This window comes from Puma concolor, chromosome E4, assembly GCF_028749965.1.
Source record: "Puma concolor isolate L17-30 chromosome E4, mPumCon1.1.hap2, whole genome shotgun sequence".
Taxonomy (NCBI): domain Eukaryota; kingdom Metazoa; phylum Chordata; class Mammalia; order Carnivora; family Felidae; genus Puma; species Puma concolor.
The window spans coordinates 8,916,352-8,936,317 of record NC_141683.1 but is presented as its reverse complement, the minus strand read 5'-3'; the positions used below and the strand labels follow the sequence as shown (position 1 = coordinate 8,936,317).

Genomic DNA, 19,966 nt, shown 5'->3' with positions numbered 1-19,966 from the left:
GCCTGTCTTCACTAATATGCCAAAAAGAGCCTAATTAACTTTTTTTTCCCTCCAGTTAGGCAGTAGTATGAGAGTCCCTGATCACATTTCCACACTATCTTTTTAGCATCAGCAAAGCGGCACTAAAACAGCCCCTGTGACATCTATAAAAATGCTAGTTTATAATTAGGACGATCTTGGCTTGAACAATAATGTTGCAATTTGTAGTGATGGCTTCTGTTTCTCTTTAATTTTAACGTATTAGCCTACAATGCTCTGGAGATTTCTACGCAGACCAGCCTGTTGCCGTTTCCAAAACTGCTGGCATTATACGCTTTAGGTTGAGCAAGGAGGAGCAGCTGCTGTTTGGTAGGGTCATTTTTGTTTTTAATGAATGCAAAGGCGGAAGGAATACTGAGGAGGAAGCATCCCCCACGTGTGCTTAATTCATCGTCCGGACGTGAGGACCACGTCTCGGAGACGATGCTGACGAGAAGCAGACACAAATCGCAAACAGCAGAATCCTGGTGTCTCCCGATGTTCTCCAGTGCAGGGGTCGTTAGCCTCTTTCCATCAGGGTCCTGGAGGCCTGGAAATCTCTGCCATGGATTCCACAAACAAAATTCCTCCTTTAGTCCTGTAAGTCTTCCGGGACTCCACTTGCATACTGATACGAAGTGCCAACATCAGTGTCAAGACCACATCACTGATGTGCAATGTGGCTCTTTCTGGTCCAGAGTACAATCGCTCCTGTTGCCTGAAGTTAGGGTTCTGGTTCTTAGTACTGGGAGAGACGTCCCCCTGGATAGGCTTCAGGAGATCTCTGAACACCCTGAAATAGAACATAATTCTGATTGAACATCAGTATTATTTGCAGGAGATTTTACCCATACCAAAAACTTGGATTTCACCATTGAAGAATCTGCAGCAGGATATCTTGGATGGGATTAGGGGATCTGTATTAGAAAAAAAAAATACCAGGGGCACCTGGGTGGCTCAGTCGGTTAAGCTCCTGACTTTTGGTTTTAGCTCGGGTCATGATCTCATGGTTCGTGAGTGTGAGCCCTGCATCAGAGTCTGTGCTGGCAATGTGAAGCCTGTTTGAGATTCTCTTTCTCTCTACCTCTCTCTCTGTTCCTCTACTGCTTGTTCTCTCTTTGAAAATAAAGAGGCTTAAAAAAAATAAGAGGGTGCCTGGGTGGGTCAGTTGGTTAGGCATGTGACTTCAGCGCAGGTCACGATCTCACGGTTTGTGGGTTGGAGCCCCACATCGGGCTCCGTGCTGATAGTCCAGAACTTGCTCGGGATTCTCTCTCTCTCTCTCTCTGTCCCTCTTTCACTTGTGCTCTCTCTCTCTCTCTCAAAAATAAATAAATCTTTAAAAGACAACTAGATCATTTTGATGATTAACCTTTAACCGGGAAGAATTTTCACAACTGTTATCAGACCCTCAAATACCCTTGTGAGCCCCAACAAGATTAAGAGCTATCGGCCTCAAGAGGTCTGGCATTCCAGGCATGTTCCTTCATCTGGCCTCATCTTTTGTCCAACCCTGTTCTTCTACTGGGGGTTGAGGGACCCAGTGAACAGAACCGCTCTCCCCTGCCTGAGTTCTCAGCCAATTTAGGAATAAGACAAATGAGTCCGGTGGAAGGGAGATGAACAGATTACCTTTATTTCCTAAGTGGCTACAATTGAAGGTGGCATGCAGCTTCAAGCTAGTGGGCTTGTTAATACTGAAACCCCAGCTTTCTACAGATCCACCCACCCAGTCTCAGGCAGTGTTGGACTGGGGGGTAGGCATCCCCCACCCACCAGAGCAGGAGGTGCCCCTGAAAACTTAGAACGTGGAGGAGTGGAATGGTGCCCCACTCAGCTACTCTGAGCAGCTGGCTAGTTCTTTGTGCCTATTTAAGACAGTTGTTTTAAAGTCTTTGTCTAGGAGAACCTGGGGGGCTCGGTCGGTTGAGCGTCCAACTTCAGCTCGGGTCATGATCTCGCGTTGTGTGCGTTCGAGCCCCGCGTCGGGCTCTGTGCTGACAGCTCGCGGCCTGGAGCCTGCTTCGGGTCCTGTGTCTCCCTCTCTCTCTGCCCCTCCCCTGCTCATGCTCTCTGTCCCTCTCTCAAAAGTAAATAAGCATTAAAAAATTTTTAAAAAGCCTCTCCTTGAAAACCGAAAGGGACTTTTCTGACGTCACACAGTCTGTGGGTGCAGAGCTAGGCCCCAGACACAGCTTTTCTCACTCAGATCCATGAGCTTAAGAGATACACGTGCTGCGGGAGAGTTCAGCCAGTGGGATTTAAGCCACCCCAGCTATGCTCCCATCCTGTGTGCCCTGACTGTGCCCTTTTCCAAACACCCTCCTCCTCTGTCGCACCGGCACCTGTGGTTTCTAGGTCTCCCCATGAGAGTGCCGATGTGGCCACCCAGATCAGACACGCGGCTGCTCTCGGTCTCTCTTTGCAAGCATTGCCTCTAGAAGCCCCCCAACACCGGCCCAAGAATGCCGCTGGCACCAGGGCAGAGAGTGATGAGTGGCCCATGCTCTTATCTCAGGACGCTCACTGATTATCGTGTGATTGCTGATGCTGTCAGGCTCAAAGACTTGGAGTCTTCCTAGAACCTGGGACAGGGGCCTCTGTCAAGGAACATAACCCTGTTCAGGTAACCTAAAAAAAACCCAAATTTAAGGACATTTTTCATCGGCAACGATTCTCCTGCAGGATTCTATGTTATGTATCTTGCATGGTGCCCACTGGTCTGATTATCAAGAGTGTAACAGGGAAGGGGGTGACAGCAGTGACTTGTTCTTAGCTACTCAGTGAAATCCTCGGGGTCCCAGTTTCGTAAACGTTTCGTGGATCACTAGCTCCTCGAGAACCTTACAAAGAGCTCCCACGGACAACGTGCATGCAAATAAACACACATTTATCCATGAGCTCGTAAGGGCTTCACGAGCCTCCCGAAATCCAGAGGTCAGGTTCAGCAACCATGTGGGCAGAAAGCTGGACTCAGGGGTCAGTGGCACCTTGGTGGTACCTTAGCCTATTTGCGATGCCAGTTGGGGTCAGCCGGTTTTTTCTAGCTTTTGTCTCCTCCTCGGTTCAGATGTGAAGGGACAGTGTATTCCCAGTTGGGGAGAGCAGAAGGCCATGCCTGGTGGCGGTCTCAGCCACTGGAGCAAGCAGATGTTGGTGGCACACAAGAAGGGGAGGGATGGAATCTGCCTGGTGGGGGTGTGAGGGAGTCTTGCAAGAGGCTGGCATGACCTTCAACAGGCCGGCTTTACAGAGGTCCACCCACAGGAATAGGTTGGAGATGGGGGGTATTGACAGGTCTCGACGGGCAGGATGCGCCGGAAGGCAGATGATGTTATGGGTCTTGGCAGGAACTGTCAGCACCAGGGAGGTTTGAAAGAAAGTGGCAGGAACTGAATCCACAGACTGGGATGAGGGGCAGAAGCGCAGTCCTTGGGAAGGTAAGTCAGAGGAACAGTCCAACAGGAAGTGGAATGTAAGCAGGTCCTAGAAGAAAGACTCAAAAACAAGAACCAAGAGCCATCTGGCCACAAAAGTGGGGCTCGGGATTGGGGCTGAGACAGGGTACAAAGCTGTACATTCATAGAAGCCAGACAGATTGAGGACAGACACAGACAATTGATAAAGAAAGGATCCAATGAATTAATCAGTACAGGTATAAAAGAATTAGACCTCAACATTAATCAAATAACTGCAAACTAAAATAACACAAGATACCACGTTTCACTTATCAAAATAGCAGTGATTTTTTTTTCATTAAAGCCAAATAACAACTAGTTTTAGTCAGGGAGTAGGGTCATGGGTATACACACTCGATGCTGGGCCATTTGATTGGTATAATCTCTCCTAATTTGAAAAAAAAAAAAGTATGTCAAAAAATGTGCACATGGGGCGCCTGGGTGGCGCAGTCGGTTAAGCGTCCGACTTCAGCCAGGTCACGATCTCGCGGTCCATGAGTTCGAGCCCCGCGTCAGGCTCTGGGCTGATGGCTCGGAGCCTGGAGCCTGTTTCCGATTCTGTGTCTCCCTCTCTCTCTGCCCCTCCCCCGTTCATGCTCTGTCTCTCTCTGTCCCAAAAATAAATAAATGTTGAAAAAAAAATTTAAAAAATGTGCACATATTTTGGTCCAGCATTTTCACCTTGAGAAATATATACTAAGGAAATGTTTAAGAATATGCACACCATTTAGCTATAAGAATGCTAACTATAGAGACGCCTGGGTGGCTCAGTCAGTTAAATGTTGGACTTCAGCTCAGGTGACGATCTCATGGTTCGTGGGTTCGAGCCCCACGTCAGGCTCTGTGCTGACAGCTTGGAGCCTGGAGCCTGCTTCGGATTCTGTGTCTCCCTCTCTCTCTGACCCTCCCCCTGCTCATAATCTGTCTGTCTCTCTCAAAAACAGATAAACAGTAAAAAAAAAAAAAAAAATTTTTTTTAAAGAATGCTAATTGCAGGGAAGTCAGATGTGCAACAGTAAGTAACTGGTTAATATATTACACAATAACCACACGTTGGCATACAATGAACAAGTATAAGCGATGGCATATTTATTGGCATAGGAAGGTGTTTGTGACCCATTGCTAAATAAAATACAAAGACTAGTTCCAAATATGTGCATTTGACATGTTCTCAACGCAGAGCATACTCAATAAAAATGTGATTTTTTTCAAGAAAATTTTTATTTGAGCACAGTTGACATAACATGTAACATTAATTTTGGATGTACAAGATAGTGATTCGACTTCTCTACAGATTATGAAAATTGAGCATCAAATGGCAAAATGTCAATAGTTACTACCTAGGGTTAGTAGATACTGGGAATTTTTTCTCTTTCTTTCTTTCTTTTTTTTTCTTTCTTTTGTTCTTTCTTTCTTTCTTTCTTTCTTTCTTTCTTTCTTTCTTTCTTTCTTTTTCTTCCTTTCCCCTTCCTTCCTCCCTCCCTTTCTTTCTTTCTTTCTTTCTTTCTTTCTTTCCCCTTCTTTCTTTCTTTTCTTTCTCTTTCTTTCTTTCTTTCTTTCTTTTTCTTTCTTTCTTTCTTTCCCCTTCCTTCCTCCCTCTCTTTCTCTTTCTTTCTTTCTTTCTTTCTTTCTTTCTTTCTTTCTTTCCCCTTCCTTCCTTCCTTCCTCCCTCCCTCTTTCTTTCTTCTTTCTTTCTCCTTCCTTCCTTCCTTCCTTCCTCTTTCTTTCTTTCTTTCTTTCTTTCTTTCTTTCTTTCCTTCTTTCCCCTTCCTTCCTTCCTTCCTCTTTCTTTCTTTCTTTCTTTCTTTCTTTCTTTCTTTCTTTTTCTTCCTTTCCCCTTCCTTCCTCCCTCCCTTTCTTTCTTTCTTTCTTTCCCCTTCTTTCTTTCTTTTCTTTCTCTTTCTTTCTTTCTTTCTTTCTTTCTTTCTTTCTTTTTCTTTCTTTCTTTCTTTCCCCTTCCTTCCTCCCTCTCTTTCTCTTTCTTTCTTTCTTTCTTTCTTTCTTTCTTTCTTTCTTTCCTTCCCCTTCCTTCCTTCCTTCCTCCCTCCCTCTTTCTTTCTTCTTTCTTTCTCCTTCCTTCCTTCCTCTTTCTTTCTTTCTTTCTTTCTTTCTTTCTTTCTTTCTTTCTTTCCTTCTTTCCCCTTCCTTCCTTCCTTCCTCTTTCTTTCTTTCTTTCTTTCTTTCTTTCTTTCTTTCTCTTTCCCCTTCCTTCCTCCTCCCTTTCTTCTTTCTTTCTTTCTTTCTTTCTTTCTTTCTTTTCTTTCTTTTTCTTCCTTTCTTTCTTTCCCCTTCCTTCCTCCCTCTCTTTCTTTCTTTCTTTCTTTCTTTCTTTCTTTCTTTCTTTCCCCTTCCTTCCTCCCTCCCTCCCTTTCTTCTTTCTTTCTTTCTTTCTTTCTTTCTTTCTTTCTTTCTTTCTTTCTTTCTTTCCTTATCTGTTTTCCTACTTTTCCTTCAATGAACAGGTACTATTTGTATAACACACAAAAAGTGAAAGTTACATTAAAAAAAAATGGAAATCAGGGGCGCCTGGGTGGATCGGTGAGTTATGTGTCTGACTTCTGCTCTGATCATGATCTCGTGGTTTGTGGGTTCGAGCCCCGCATCGGGCTCTGTGCTGACAGCTCGAAGCCTGGAGCCTGCTTTGGATTCTGGGTCTCCCTCTCTCTCTGCCCCTCCCCATCTCAAGCTCTGTCTCTCTAGTTTCTCAAAAATAAACATGAAAAAAAGGTTCTAAAATGGAAATCGTTTGCTACATGCCTCCTTTACCAGGGGTCTTTGTGATACTAATTAGCGTGCCCCGATCTGCAAGTCAGGCTTAGATAACACAGTGGAGGCCTGGGTGGCAGCCACCAGGTGCAGGTACAAAGAAGGCAGGCAGTGTTTCTCCCATCCTGATTCCCTCCCCACACCCTGCTACTGCCTAACACGAGGTCACCATCAGGCCCATGGCCAAATCCCAATTCCACCCCCGCCATGCCTGACCTCACTTGAAAGAGCTTTTCTCAAGCTCCTTTTGCTAATTACACAGATATCAAAACCCCCCACCATGATGGCTAACGGGTCTACTTTGTGTGCGGCATTATCCCCATGTCCGTAGCACAGTGCTCGTCACACAATAGATCCTTGATAAGTATTTGAGTAACCGATACAGCACAATTCTTAGAAAACAATGTGGGAAAGAGAGGAAAGGAAATAAAATTCGATTCCATAAGTATGACCTACAGGCCAAACACTATTTTAAGAATTTTTCACGACTCTTAAAAGTCAATACAACGTGGATGGAAATATACAACCCGAAAGTCAAGATGCCTGGGTTCTCCTTACTAGCTCTGTGACTTTGAGAAGGTTACTTAGCGACCAGAACCTCGGGGTTCTCATAAGTGAAATGGAAAACTTGGCAGCCGGTCTCCAAATCCGGCCCCCAATAAGCCACGCCTCCTGGTATTCATGCCCTGTGTAACCCTCTCCCACATTCACCTTCTGCCCACCCGTGACCTGACTGAATAAATAAAAGGAAACTGACAGGGATGTTCTGGGCATTAGAAGGCCTGGCGGATTCTGGCTCCGAGTGGTCATGCAAGAAGTCCATCCTTCTGGGAACGTGCATGGGGAGGTGAGGCCCTGAGACCACGTGGGGAGAGCAGCCCAACAATCCCATGGTCCCAGAGGAGCCTAGGCGACTCCATCCCCACTTGCATCTGAGAGCACCACACCACAGCCCCTTAAGCAAAGCCGGCAGAAGGCTCTCAAGTGAGCTCTATCTATCAACTGCCAGAACTGTAAGAAACAATCCAACGACTGCGTAAGGCCCCGGTATCTGGGAGTGGACTATCACACATTAGACAACAAAACCCTGGAACAATCGCTTTTCCCTTTTTGATAAAATGCAGTCGTGCCTATGAAACACGTGGAGCATAAAAATTGCTCAGAAAATTTCATTAATTGTTCAGTCTTTGCAAACAATTCTGTCCGGAGGTAGGAAACCACAGGGCGGATTTAAGGGGCCGGTTTTATTTCACTGCAGCTGAAGCGGCCACTTGCCCCAAAGTCTCAGGCAATCTACAACCAAGTTTTCGGTATCAAATCCCCCTAGTAACAAATAGCGAGGGAAAGAAGGACAAGGGCGCGGTGCGCCTGGAGGACCGGTTGGGGGGGGGGTGATGGCTACCTTGTCTTGGGCGCTGGACGATTTCACCTGGGGGAAATGAGCCACGGGGAGTGACTGCACCAGGAAGCCACCACGCTCTCTCTCCTAATGCAACGTAATGAAGGGAGTGAAACTACAAATGGATGAAAAAGGGATGGAATATTTTCTAAAGATAATGCTTCCTGGCACCTCCAAAGCGCTCTAACGAACACCATGCGCTGGCAGAATGAGAACAGTAAGCGCCATTCCGTGTTAATTACATTTAAATGTAAATCTAAAGGCGCCAGGCTCAGACGAGTCATTTTTAATAACACCTCGTCCCCGGCTATTAAAATTTTTATTTGTCACCATCTAATTGATTTGTGTCCGTTTCAATGATTTGTTTACTTTACGCTCGTCACTTTTCTGGGCCAGTGGGAACAGGCGGCCGGCAGCCTTCATTTCTTCCTCTCATCAACACCTACCATCCCAAATATCTGACACTGGACCTTCTCAAAGTACAGTTGCCCCTTGGAGAACTTGGGTTAGAACCACGTGCGTCCACAAATAAGTGGATTTTTTTTCGATAGACACAGTATAGTATTGTAAATGCATTTTCTCTTCCTTACGATTTTCTTCATATTTTCTTTACTTACTTTGTTGTAAGATCACAATATATACAATACATATAACGTAAGAAATATGTGTTACTCAACTGTTGATGTTATCAGTAAGGCTTCTGGTCAACAGGAGGCTATTAGGAGTTAAGTTTGGGGGGAGTAAACAATTATATGTGGATTTTAGACTGCACTGGGCGGTCGGTGCCCCTAACCCCTGACTTGTTCAAGTGTAGTGCACTTTCTGCCTGCTCCCTGACCTTATGGTCCTGCTGATTGAACCCAGTTCCAAAGTCAGCCCAGGGAGGCTTCCCCACCTAACCCTATCCCTCTCTTCCATACTCACTACTCAATAGGATCACTGGATCCTATATCAATATATTTTGCCTTTCAGGGTCCATCGCCCAACTTGTATTACATGTATGTTCGGTCTCATTCGGCATCTACAAGCTCTTGGGAGCAAAGTTGTGCTTGCTCTCTTCCAGCTCAGCTGTTTTTCATAATGGGCAACACACACAGCCACACACACCATATCCAGTGCTCTGAGTTCTAATTCCTTTCATCCAAATTTACTCATCATGTGTTCCCCCCCGTCACCCCGCCCCATTCTCTCAAGTCTCCTCCAAGGGGCCAAGAGTGGTGATGGTGTCATTAACGAAATGAAGGGCTGCTAATATGTTAATTCTCTTCTGTGATCCTGCCAGATAATAATAAACTCTAAATTAAATAAAAATGCATGTATCTCCTTAGGATGAGAACTGAATTACTGGAGGACATAAGGGGCTTTATACTAGAGGAAGAGGGTGCATCATTAGAGACAAGGAGACCTTTTGGACCCTCAAATCATATCAGGAAGTCAGCTGCCTATTGTGCCCAGTCTTTGAATGCCAGGTTTATAGCAACTTTGTTTTGTAAACCTGAAGTGGCTGATGTTGAAATTGGGGACTTTAGGGCCCCCCCCACCTGCTAGATAATAAAAAGCAGATGGGACATGGTACCCAGACATGCTGGGCTTTAGGACAAGTATAGGACAGAGGTCGCAGTAGAGGCAGAGAGGGACACACATCCCCCTCCTACACCCTAGTTGCCTGCACATCCCCTCCTCGCCCTCCCCCACACTCTCCTTCAAGCTCAGCCAACACGCTCGTGCCTTTGAATGCCTCCAACTCGAGGCATGATATGTTTTCCACAGCAGTATGAATCAGAGTAGACATGGCTTCCAAAGAGCCAAAGGGAATGGCATTCACCCATCACTGCAGGGACAGGCACTGGAGGCTCCAGCAGTTGACAATATGTTTGTAACAGATCACTGGGCAATTTTCCAGTCTGATACTTCCACTCTGCCTGTGTCCTCCAGAGCACAAGGTATCAGGAAAGTTGGCAGTCTAGTGTGAATGAGGGTTTGAAACACGACCCCATCACACACCACGGGCTGGAAGGCATCCAAGCCATAGGACCCTGTAGGATCCATCTGCAAGTCTCTGAGCCCCAGGTTAATTGTACCAAACAATGGCCCTGACCCATCAGCACAAAAGGAAAGCTGCCAGGCTCACAAGCGTCTGTTCATTTAACTCGCCCTTCTAAGTACCTTCTAAGTCAAGGTACGTACGTGGGCTCGTGCATAGGTGGTAAGCACGGGAATACGTGTACTGATGCCTATTAGTGCACATGTACACCTAGGCAGATAGCCACGTGCACACATACGCATACATTCATGCACGTAAACACGCTTGCACGCACACACACACACAAACACACACACACACAATGCAAACTAGGGAGATCGTCCATCGGGCTGGCTCTTGAGTCAAGCCAACTGGACTTGGCCTTGGCAGTCTGCTCCCAGAGCCAGAGAGCACAGCTCTGCAATGCTCTGAGTAGGAAGCACGTTCTGGCTCCTGATAGCTACCTGAGCCTGAATACCTCTCCCCAGTACAGCCTGGCCACTTCGCTTTGAAAATCAGCAAGTCCGTGTACCAGCCACGAAACAGAGGCTTTCCACAGCCATCCGACCTGCATCCAGAATGCCACTGACTCCTTCTCCTATTCCGGGGAAGGCCCAGAGGCCCCACATTGTCCCCCTTGGTCTTATAGCTCTGCCTCCTGTCACATGGCTCTCCCTCCCCTGACTCCCATGGTCACTTGGCTGATGAGCATCCGTCCACTCTTGTGTGCCTTCCTGTCACTTCTGGTGGAGGTCCATCTGGCAGCGGTGATGGGCTGGGCTGGTGACATACTCGGTCCTCACAAGTTGAGAGAACTTGGAGTCAAAGAAATCACGGCCAAGGACACGTAGATAAATGCGGCCGTTCAACCCAGAGTAGTTTCTCTCTGTCCTCGCTCTTAGGCCCCTCACTCCCCTGTCTGCACTAGGTTATGGTACAGCTGGAAGCCTTCAGGTGTGTGTTAAGCAGTCACTGGCATCGTCACCAAGCCCATGTGTGGCAACCCTGCCAGACGGACACAAACAATCACATCCCAGGTACGTGATAAGAGTTAAAAGCTTGAAAATGCTCCCACAGAATCCGAGGTCCACATGCAGTGGAACTTTGAGGGAAGGGGTCTCCTGGCTGAGGGGCTGGGAGCTCCGCTCCAAGAGGAGAAGGAGCCCAAGCCATGTGTGTGTTAGAAATGGCAGGAGCCACACACCCCCTTGCGGGACCTCAGGAGTCCCTTCATGGAGACAGTTCTGTGACAAGATACAGTCTGTCTGGGTGCCTGGGTACACATGTGAACCCCAAGCCAGGTTTCTGATTCCAGGTGAGAAGGATAAGAAAAAGGAAAGCTATTGCCCTCTTTCCAGGTGAGTTGCCTAAGAACTTCAGAATCCCATCGCTTCTGACATAGGGTCTGACAAGGACAGTGCTACCCAAGGGAATAATATTATATTTCTCGAGCAATTACTATGTGTCGGGCATAGTTCTAAATACTCTGCATGTATCTTCACATGTATCTGCAAGGTGGGGACTTCTTATTCCCATTCTGTAGAGAAGGAAACGGAACCAAGAGAGGAATCAGTTCTAGAAAGTTCACACGGCTAGCACGTGCACAGGTAGGACTTGAACCCTGGAGTCTGGCTCAGGAGCCTCGACTAATAACCATCCTGCAGGCAGGGCGGATACACAACAGGAGGACTGGGCATCATTAGTGGGTGCCGAACCAACAGGACAGTGGGGTGGGACTTCTCTGGACGGAAGCCATGGCACTTTCTCAACCTTTGTGACCCAGTGACCACACAGAGCACAGATAACTAAAACTGTTTGTGAAATCTCCGAAATAGTCTTTTTCCTCACCTTCAAATAGGAGGACAGGCCAGACTAGAGACCTGATTCTAGCAAATGGCAGAGGGCGTGGGGAGGAGGGAATCTTAAGTAGGGAGTAACCAAGTCATTTGTACCTTCAATGTGTCCAGGCAAGTTTGGTCCAGCACTGGGATCAACGATGCCTGTAGCCACTTCCAGCCTAACACCTGTTTTTGTGAATAAAGCTGGGACACAGCCATGCCCGTTCACTTACACGTTCTCTGTGGCTGCTTTTGCACAACAACATCAGAGTTGAATTGTTGTGACAGGCTCTACGGTCTCAAAGCCAAAAATACCTAAAATCTAGCCTTTTGCAGAAAAAAATTTTGCTGACTTCTGGTCTAGAGAAATATTTGTCCTTGAACATGTTCTCATTCAGTCCTCCCAGGCCGGCGCGTTCATTATGTTTTCTCATCCCCATTTTACAGATGGAAAAAATCCGAGGCCCTGAGGAGTTAGGCCATTTATTCAAAGCTTCACGGCCACAATGTTCTGTGTGTAAGAATTAGGGCCCAGATCCCTGGACTCCAAGGCCAGTTCCCTTTGATTTCATCCTTCCACATTTCTTCCATGTGTGTAGATGGCAGAGAAGCCTCTATTTCTCCTCCAAAGCTCACAAAGCCCCGGGGAACAGGAAAAGTGGTAAATAACACATGGATGCATGCAGATACACAGTATTTTCTTTCACTCTCTGGTTCCAAAAACTCAAGAAGGACACTGGATGTCGATCGCGCCCAATGACCTCTACTTTGCACAATGCATGCATGCATGAAGACTTCAGGCTTCTATCATGATTGTTTCATGATTGTTTTTGGAGTCATCGGAGAGCTCAGATCACAGAGAAACCAACCGGCCCTAAATCTAAGGAGAGACAGTGCCTGTAGGGAGAGAAGAAATGCAGAAACATGTCCACTTGGGGTGGACCCATCTGGACACTGGAAAGAAGAGTTCCTTCCCTGCACCAGCTGACGAACTGGTGAAGGTGGTGTGCTGGTCCCGGGGGCCAGTGGGACGCTGTGACTCCCCCTAGTGGGGAAGAGTGGTTTGGTTGGCCCTCTTTTGCATCCTCCTTCTCCTGGCACTAACAGAAAAGATCAGAGAGCCCAAAGAAGGGTCTGTCGTGCTGCAGACACGGGGAAGAGGAAAAGCCGTCGCAGGGAGGGGCAAGAAATTCACCTAGATCATTCTCTTTTATTTCCCATGTAGAGCAAAAAGCTTTAATCTTTGAGGAGAAGGGCAATACATGCTCTGGCCCTAGGACGTTCGTGAACACTCCTTTGTTTCAGCTGGGCAAAGGGAACGAAGAGGAAAATTCTACTCCTGGAGAGAATCCTGACACATGTCACCTTAGTAAAATGATGGAGGTTAACATCACTAGTAACACACATTGCCATCCAATGCCCCCTGATACGATGCACTGAGAGGGCGCCTCACCTCCGTGGCATCCTGCCAATAGTGCCTAACTTCCATCTAATTATGAGGAAACATCAGACAAATCCAGGTGAGGGATAGTCCATAAAATAGCTAACCAGTGACCTTCAAGGCTGTCAAAGTCGTGAAAGGGAAGGAAAAACTAAGTAACTGCACAGTTTGGAGGAGATGTCTATGTAGCGTGTATATAGAGATGTATATATTTTGACACACCATCGAATATAGCGTGGGGTCCTGGAGAGGATCCTGGAAGGGGAAAAAGAAAAAGGACCTTAGTGGAGAAACTTTTGAAATCTGAAAAACTCCACGTTTTAGTTAATAGTATTACACTAAGGTTAGTTTCGTAGATTTTATAAATATTTGTTTAAGACGTTAACGTTAGGGGGAGTGGGGTGAAGAACATATGAGGACTCTCTGTAGTCTATTTTGTAATCCTGCTATAAATCTAAAGTATTATTTTACACTGTGAAAACAACTCTTAAAAAACACATGTGAGCTGAATTTTGCTTTACCACTGATGGCCATTAGAGTTCCAGAAACCTGTTATTTGATCCCAATTGTTCTTTAAGGACTATGACATGTTGGTTTGTTTTCTGTATCTCTACTCCCTTAACTCTCTGACAATTATGTCCTTATCTGTAAACAAACATACCACTTTTTGAGTACAACATGTTTCAAAGATCCTTTTATTGACATTTTTCAAATAAATGACATCTTTTGCAAACTTGAGTGTCCTCCAATGTGCGTGCTCTCTAAATTGAATGTTCACACGTCAGACCCCGTCGGTTAACGAGTAGCTACCAGACCGACCATAACATGCGCTTTAGCACCTCACTGCCTTGGTTTCGCTACCTCACCGCTGACATGGGTTTGCTCCTCTGGTCTGTCAGTCCTCCTGGTCATTCAAAATGCAGTGCACATGTTCCACTTTCGTCCTATCGTGCTTCCAGAATGTGGTTCTTTCACGCTACAATATTCAAAACACTGAAAAGCTGATGCATCATAGGTATTGACCCATCAGAACTGACACTGGCCATCAACATACCATTTGGTCACACTGGTACATCCTTGTTGAATATGAGCTCTTCTTTTCCAGTTGCACATTCCATTGAGCCTTGCAACCCACATAGCGTTTTAAAAGATGTGCCTGACTTTGCCCATTGAGCAGTAGAATCTTTAGGAGTAGCTTCTTCATCTTTGTGTACCCCCAACACATTGCCTTTCCCCTAACACCGGTTCTGAGGACCCACAGAGCTAAGTGATGGGGCCGGAATTTGAACCTGCCATTAACTCCTATGACTGCACGTTCTGCGCTCTTTGTAACACGTCTCTCATGTATGCTGTGCTTATTAGAATGTGTTTGGCTCCAAGGAACAGAATACAGGTCAACAATAGCTTTGGCAATGAAGAAATGTAATTATCTCACATCACAACGCGATGGTGGATCATACCAGGTTTATTGCAGAGAGTCGACACATCATCAAGAACCCAGGTTCACTCCATCTCTCCTCCCTACTATCCTCAGTGTGCTGCTTTTCGCACGTTAGGCTTCTTCCTGATGGTGACCAAATGGCTCCAAACACCACAGTCACACATGCTGGCATCTCGCACAGAAACAAAAAGGTACAGAAAAGAAAACCCTTGTACCCCAAGAGACTTTCCTTTATGTCTCACTATCCAGAAGAGGTTCATACGCCTAATCCTAGACCAGTCACCGGCAATAAGAAATGGAATGTCTAAGATTCACATAGACCAAATATTGTTCCTTCCCCGAACACGGAGAAGGGACCTACATTCCCAGGGAATAATCTGTGTCAGGACAAACCTGGGGGTCTATAGGCATGAAGGAAGAGGGCAATGATTGTTGGATAGACAACCAGCATCTGTCACATATACTAACTTGAACTTTTCTGTTTTTTTATATGCATTTATACTGCCCCTTTAATTACATTCATTATGATCCTGATAGCAAGAATCAAGTCTTAGACTTATTTTGCATTCTCTGGAGAGCCTGGTCCAGAGCTGAGCTCAGTAAATATTTGTTGATCGGTTGAAGAGTTGAAGACCCTGTCATTCACGGTGCCTCCATATTTCCATGCTAGCTTTCCATGGGTCCCTCTGGTACACTTGCAGATGATGCCAAGCTGGAAGAAAGGTTACCAGGAACTCTGTGTGGCAATATTCAGTTCATTGGCTGGGCATGCACACATGCCAAATTATACACCAGGCAGACATTGGGACACCTGCTTTGACAAAGCACGTCTATTATGGGATTTGTGTAAATACTAATGCCAGCAGCAGACTTCTCCACATTCATCATGTTGGTTTCATTTCCATATTTTTGCTCATGTTACCTCTACTTCCTGGTATGCTTCCTCCTCTCCTTCTATTCTTTCACCTGGCTGAATCCCTCCACAGAGTCTTTCTTCCCAGATTCTTTCTACCAGGTGGGATTTGGGGGCTCCTCCTCTGTGGTCCTGGCTGGGGATCCTAATAATTGCGTATAATAATGTTATATGTCGTGGATATGTGATAGTATTTATTGAGTGCTTACTATCTTCAAGGTTTGTGATGAATGTTTTAAATAAATCACCTCAGTCAGAAAAAACTCTGTGATACATTAGGAGGCATACTTTCTGGCTTGAAGTACAGATGATCGAATAATGGCAGAATCAAAGGTACAGTCACAAACTCTGAAAAATGCTCTCAAGGAAAATATACAGGGCCATGAACGTATCTGAGAGGGCAAGCAGATTTAGTCTGTCCCAAAGAAGCAATATTTCAGTTAAGAGCAACAGACTGAATGGACATTAGCCAAGTCAAGGGAAGAGGGACAGGGGAGTCTGAGCAGAGAGCAAAGCACCGGTAAGGCCCCGTGACTTGGAGGGAGCATGATGGAGAAAAAGGTCCGTGAGAGTGCCACAGAGAGCAAAGGGAAGAGTGTTCAAGGTGAAGCTGGGATGACGAGTGGGGCCAGTCCGCACAGGCCCTCGTAGACTGCACAAAGGGTATCGTGTTGTTCATCTAAAAGCCACTGGGAAAGTGTTCCTTTTAAGAGGTCTTGGAGAGGGTGACTGTGTGGGGGGGTTAGGCAGGAATCACGTGGTTGGGTTTCTATACAAAGAAATAATTTGGGCTGCGGTGTAAAGATCTCCTAGAAGTTGAGGCAGAAGGATGTGGAAAGAAGGACTGGTTCAGGAGAGAGCCGGCGGGGACTTAGACTAAGGTAGGAGCCATGGAAGTGTAGCAACATAGAGGGATTCAAGCTGTATTAGTTTTCTATTGCTGCTGTAACAAGTTAACAAGCGTAGTGGCTTAAAACAGCATGCATTTAGTATCTGACAGTGGGTCAGAAGTCTTGGCACAGAATAGCTTCACTGGGCCCTCCGCTCAGGGCCTCCCAAGGCTGAAGCCGTGATTCAGGAAACCCAGGCTCTTCTCTAGGGGCAACGAGGGCAGACTCTGCTTTCAAACTCACTTCAGGTTGTTGGCAGAATTGAGTTCCTTGCAGTTGGAGGACTGTGGCTTCTATTTCCTTGACACATGACCACCTTCATCTTCAAGCCAATGATGGTGCATCAAATTTTCCTCATGCTTGGAATCTCCTCCTTCCCCTTCTGCTGCATTTATCTGATTTTTACCTTATAATGTAAGCATGGGCATGACATTAGAGATCAAAGGCCACGGGGGCCAAATTCTGCCTACCACACAAGCTTAATAAAGGAGATGAAATCTCCTTTTTTGGAAATGGATTGAAGGGACAATAATTGTATTGGCATGACGGGCATGACATTAGAGATCAAAGGCCACGGGGGCCAAATTCTGCCTACCACACAAGCTTAATAAAGGAGATGAAATCTTCCTTTTTTGGAAATGGATTGAAGGGACAATAATTATATTCTTCTTCCTGGCAGACAGATGCGAGTGGAGAGAAGTTAGCCCCGTATCGGCGGACAGGCGACTGCTGTTTATCAGCTAGTACCCTCAGATATTTTGCAAGTTTGACACCTAATTGTGAGTAATACTGCCTGGGTCAGCCCTGTGGGTCTCTGAACAAGCCAGTCCACCTCTTGGGGCTTGGTTTCCTAATTTTTTGTAAAAGGAAGGAATTGAAACAGATAGTCTCTTCCAACTGCAAATTTCTAACACTAAGTTAATCGTATTCATTTGTCTTTTCTTTCTGCTACTTGCTCAGGAGCGGGCCAGGTGTGAGGAGAAGGCGCCGTGGAACAGCCTGCAAATGCTGAATTCATCACGTCTTTTCATAGAGTGTAATGCCAACAGATGTTTCTGAGTCAGAATAAAAGGTTAAATATTTTAATAAAAAAGACACATGTTGAAAGTGATTTGGGTTTCTGTTAAACTCCCCCATACCCACCATTTTTTCCTCACATGCAAATGAACTGGAAGCTTATTAATGAGATGAGAGGCTGAAGCCTAATTAGCAGCAGGACTGGGGAAGCTTATATTAGCTGATTCAGCAAACTAACTGGATAATTACTGTAGCTGGACTTTGGCAGCTTCTAGAAAAGCTTATTAATGGAGCTCTCAGAAATTGCCTTGATTATGGTCTCTCAACCTAAGGGCTTAATCCAGGCCATAGACGTTTTATGGTTATTCTGTGCAGGGAATCACTGTCTTCCATCATCGTTAGTGGGCAAGCAGAATACAAACCATCTCCTGCTAGGTCAAAGCCTTATCAACTTGGAGACCCATGGGGACTCTGTATCTGCTGCTGACCCAGTCTTTTCTTGAGCCCAGTCTTCATTTGCTCCTTGGCTTCAAGAGATACACTTGATGACCTGATGATACTTTACACAATCATTGCCTATTTGACACTAGGAGGTCTAGTATTTTAGACATTAATTTTTAAAGTAAAAAAAAAAAAACCCACTTATATCATATTTAGCATGGTAGACACAGTTCTAAGTGACTTACACTTATGAAACCCCATTTAATCCTCACAAAAATGCTATGGGGTACATGTTATTAGTATCATCAATTTCCAGATGAGGAAATGGAGGTACAAAGTAATTCACCTGAAGTCACACAGTCAGTAAGAAGCAAAGCCAGTATATGAACTCAGGAAATTTGGCTCTGGAATCCAGACTCTTAGCCATATCCTTATGATGACTTTGTAGCTTGACATGGTAATAGTTAAGAGGAAAAACTGAACAAGGGAAAGCACTAGGCTCCCAAACTAAGCTGGCCATCTCAAACTGTGGTTGCAAAACCGGAACATTCACTCTATTTTGTTAGAATAACTTAATGTCATTTGACTTTTCCCAGATCTTGTTTTGTTATTAAACAATCATTTCTTTTCTGTGTTTATGACTTCAAACCTGGGTAGCCAGACTGCTTTCAAATTGCAATTATTTTGCCTAGTCTTTGGAGTTCAAAGTTAACTGGCTCCAGCTTACTGGTCTTGTCTTAGCTTGTATTACCAAAACTGTTCCTTTGAGCTACTGCCTCAGGGACTAGAACGGGGGGGAGGATGTCCAGGCCCTCATCTTATTGAAGGTCTTATCCTAGGTTACTTACTCTAACCTCTTTTTCACACTGAAACCTTTGTCCTGGTCTTCCTACTTTCCACTGAACTGAATTTGTTAATCTTCTGCTCTGTTCTATGCACCCCTGAGCTGAAAGCTAGAAGTACAGGGTAAAACAAGACATAGTTCTTACTCTTGGGGAACTTACATAGCCTAACGAAGAAAATAGGCTCCATCTTTAAAATAAATCAATACAATATGGTGCGTGAAGATAGATGTAAACTTGGGGTTCTCTGAAAGATTAGAGGTGAAAATGTTTTTTGGAGAAGGTGATATCTGAGATGAGTCTTGAAAGTTAAGTAAGAGTTGGGCAGGTAAGAGAGTGGGTAGGTGAACACAGGAGGCGGGGGCCCCCGAGAATGGAACAGCCTGGGGTATACAGGGAAATGCAAGCCATGGGCTATGAAAAGTGATGGGCGGGAGTTGTTGCGTGAACTGAGTCTGGAGAAAAGGCCCATGACATGGAGGATCTTGCACAGCCTGATAATGTGCTTGAGCCTATTCTACTGTTGGTGCAGACATCTTGAAAGGCGTTGAGCGGGGTTGTGAGTAGGCCTCTGACTACAGGAGGGGGAATGGATTCCATGGATCAAGACCGGAGACAGGGAGACCAGTTGGGTTTTGTTTGTTGGTTTTGCAGAGATACTGCTTGCAAATGGCGTCTGGTTTGTAGCCCCAATGGTTCTGGATTACAACATTCCATCAAAATAGCTATTTACTCAGCAAAAACAAAGACTGATGGACCACATAAGAACAGAATGTTTGAGGACTCTACTGACTAAAAGTACAAGGGGCTGGATTAAGAGATTTTGCTTCAGGTGAAAGAGATCCTCATGACAAAGTGTAGGAAGAGGCTTCACATCTCTGAGCCAGGGGCCTGACTGATCCCTGCAGTCCTCTTTAGGGTTCTTTATTTTTCTTGGAAGAGTTGTATTAATGTGCTGTTACCTTTTCCTCAACTCCACATTTTTCAAACCATCATAACATGGCTTCTGCCCTCATGCTCTACCAAAACTACTCTTGTCAAGACCATCAGTGATGTTCCTGTTACCAAATACAATGGACTCTCCCTTGGTCCTCATCTTACACAAACTCCCAGAAGCATTTGACACAGTCCGCATCATTCTCCTTCTCTGGTGACGTTCATGACACCTTCCTCTCTTGGGTTCCTGCCTTTCTCAGTCCCTATTTTGTGACTTCCTACTTCACTCAGAAAATGCGAGGACTTCCACAGGGCTCTGTGCTAAGCTCCAGTCTCTTCATTCTCTTCCAAGGTAATCTCACACTTTTCCATTGTTGAAATAACATTTTTTCAAATTTTTAATATTTATTTATTTATTTTGAGAGAGAGAGAGAGAGAGCAAGAGTGTGGGAGGGGCAGAGAGAGAGGGAGACACTGAATCTGAAGCAGGTTCTGGGCTCCAAGCTGTCAGCACAGAGCCCGATGCGAAGCTCAACCTCCCAA

General features: G+C 45.5%; 1 long non-coding RNA gene across 1 annotated transcript in view; it reads right to left on the bottom strand.

The window, feature by feature from the left end:
* Window positions 1–352: 352 nt before the first annotated feature.
* LOC147572449 (uncharacterized) overlaps window positions 353–19,966 on the bottom strand; it is a 45,463-nt gene continuing 25,849 nt past the window's right edge. Inside the window, exon 3 of the long non-coding RNA XR_015245967.1 lies at window positions 353–811. This is a non-coding gene — a long non-coding RNA (uncharacterized LOC147572449). The remainder of the gene's footprint in view (window positions 812–19,966) is intronic.